We start from the raw sequence: 3102 nt of genomic DNA, 5'->3' as shown, positions 1-3102 counted from the left end.
CCTCTGAGAATTACTGTAAAGAATCCCTAAGGTGTTCCAATCGTGGAGCACATTCCTCAGGAACTTAAAGATATATTCTCGGAACAATACCCCAAAGCTCATAAATGCTTATCTCTAGTGCTATCTGTCATGGAACAGCTCAAATTCCACACATCAGAGGAACACCATGCTGACTTGTACAGAAGTGACTTAGCCAATCCTGACACACTCTTGGCCCAGCTTCACTGTTGGAGATTCAAGTAGAAACACAGAAGGAAAGAGGTAGAGCTTCCGTCCACCACTTAGGCAGCCCTCTATCTGCCTGACCTAAGTTTTTTCCTAACGTTTATGCATTGTTGAAGGTCCTGTGTATTCTTCCTGTGATGATATTGAGAACGAGAGCTATGCAAATGGGTGAAAGAGTCTCAAAGCATACCTGAGGAAGACTGATAGACCAAAGGTCAAGTAACTTAGCTTTGCTTAACACAAATTTTTATATAAAACATGATCTGGATTTAATGGTAAACGCGTATATCAAACTCTCTACAACTGTCGGTGCTTCCTACAGATAATTCAGAAACCCTCAAAAATACGTAAGAGAATGTTTAAAAATAGGTTTTCTCCTATATTTAATATTTAGAGGAAAAGCTGTAAGGCGTACATAGGCTAGTTAATCACTGAATATCTTTGCCTATAGGCCTCTGATTGAATAAATTAGCTATTGATAATCTATCTGTTTAAACAACCATTTTAATGCTCACACTTTGAAGACTTATCTGTTGTTCCAGAAGATAGTACTGAAAGTGTCATATTTCATTTCTGCGTAATCTCTGATGCTGGCACTCTGGAATTGTTTAAAGTCATTTTAAACATAGCATTTATCATCACTGTGGATCTAACCATATTGTGTTATCAGTTCTTTGAAGGAATAGATTTGGGGAAGATGTGGGAGGAAGGAATACATTTTATAAAATGTAACAATGTCTTTCACAATTGACCTTTGACTAGTTGGAGTTTTAAGTATATTGTCAAAAATCTGTAAGGGAATTACCAGAGAGAGAAAAACTGTGAGCTCATTAAACAAAGGTGTCACTGTAGGTTTTCTCTTTATTAAGTGAACCTAAAGGAGCAAGTTACAATTGAAGTTCGAATGGAAGAGCCTGTCATTGTTGTTCCACATCTGGTTGTAGCTATTTATATTACTTTGTTGAGCCTACATTTTCCTGTGTCATAAGCTTTTTATCAGGTATATGTTAAATACTTCTGTTTCATGGTCAGGAAAGAATCAGAGTCCATGCCTGGTGTTGCAAGCGGTTAAGTGCCCACACTCCACTGGGGTGGCCCGGAGTTCGCCTGTTCGTATCCCTGGCACGCACCGACGCACTGCTTGTCATGCTCTGGCGGCGTCCCATATAAAGTAGAGGAAGATGGGCATGGATGTTAGCCCAGGGCCAGTCTTCCTCAGCAAAAAGAGGAGGATTGGCAGATGTTAGCTCAGGGCTGATCTTCCTCACACACACACAAAAAAAAGAATCAGAGGCCATGGATACTGACAACTCATTTACCTGTTTTCTTCTATCTTTCTATGACTATATTTACTTCTTCATGTTGATCTGGAAAACTTGCAAAAATAAATGTTTTGTGGTTTATTTAGGGATAATACAGAAAATATGGCTATTACTTTTAGTGAGAAAAATAAATTTTACTTCAATCTAAGTATATTTTTATTTCATCTTATTTCAATGAAATAAGCTTATTTCAACACAATAAAATGTGGATGTAGGGTTTTTAAAATTTGTCTAAAAATTTTGTTTTAAAAACATTGTGCCCAGATGGGTTCACTGGTGAATTCAACCAAACATTTAGGGAAGAAATTACACCAATTCTCTATAATCTTTTTGAGAAGATAGAAGCAGAGGGATTACTTCCTAACTGATTTTATGAGGCCAGAATTACCCTGATATCAAAGACATTATAAGAAAAAGAAACTACAGGCTGATATCTCTCATGAGTATAGATGCAAAAATATTTAACAAAATATCAGCAAACCAAATCCAATAATGTATAAAAATAATTTAACACCATGACTAAGTGGGATTCATCCCAGGTGTGTGAGGTTGGTTCACCATTCGAAAATCAATTAATGTAATCCATCACATCAAGATGCTAAACAAAATCACATGATCATATCAATAGATGCAGAAAAGGCATTTGACAAAATCCAACACCCATTCCTGATAAAATATATCAGAAAACTAGAAATAGAGGGAACCTTCCTCAACTTCATAAAGAACATCTACAGAAACCTACAGCTAACACCATTCTTCATGGTGAGAAACTAGAAGCTTTCCCACTAAGATCAAGAACAAGGCAAGAATGTCCTCTCCCACCACTACTTTTCAATATCATGTTGAAGTCCTTGCTAATGCAATAAGATAGATAAATAAATAAATAAATAAATAAATAAATAAATAAATGGTATACAAGTTGGGAAGGAAGAAATAAAACTGTCTTTGTTCACAGATGAGGTAATTGTCTATGTAAAATATCTGAAATAGTCAACAAAAAACTTCCTGGAACTAATGAGCAATTATAGTAAGGTTGCTGGATACAAGGTTAATATACAAAAGCCAATTGCTTTCCTATATACCAGCAACAAAGAAGTGAAATTTGAAATTAAAAACACATTATTTACATTAGCACTCAAAAAATGTAATACTGAGGTATAAATCTAACAAAATATGCACAAGATCTATATGAGGAAAATTACAAAACTCTGATGAATGAAATCAAAGAAGAGCTAAATAAGTGGAGAGATATTCCATGTTCATGGATAGGAAGACTCAATACTGTCAAGATATCAGTTCTTCCTAACTTGCTCTATAGATTCAACACAATCACAATAAAAATCTCAGCAAGTTATTTTGTGAATGTCAATAAACAAAGTCTAAAGTTTATATAAAGAGGCCAAAGACCCAGAATAGCCAACACAATATTGAAGGAAAAGAACAAAGTTGGAAGACTGATACTACCTGACTTCAAGGCTTACTATAAAGCTACAGTAATCAAGACAGTGGGGTACTGATGAAAGAGTAGGCAAATACATGGAGGGAAAAGAATACA

The sequence above is a fragment of the Diceros bicornis genome, chromosome 5 (assembly GCF_020826845.1).
Source record: "Diceros bicornis minor isolate mBicDic1 chromosome 5, mDicBic1.mat.cur, whole genome shotgun sequence".
NCBI lineage: Eukaryota > Metazoa > Chordata > Mammalia > Perissodactyla > Rhinocerotidae > Diceros > Diceros bicornis.
The sequence above is the reverse complement of the archived record's forward strand: the minus strand, read 5'-3'. Positions refer to the sequence as shown.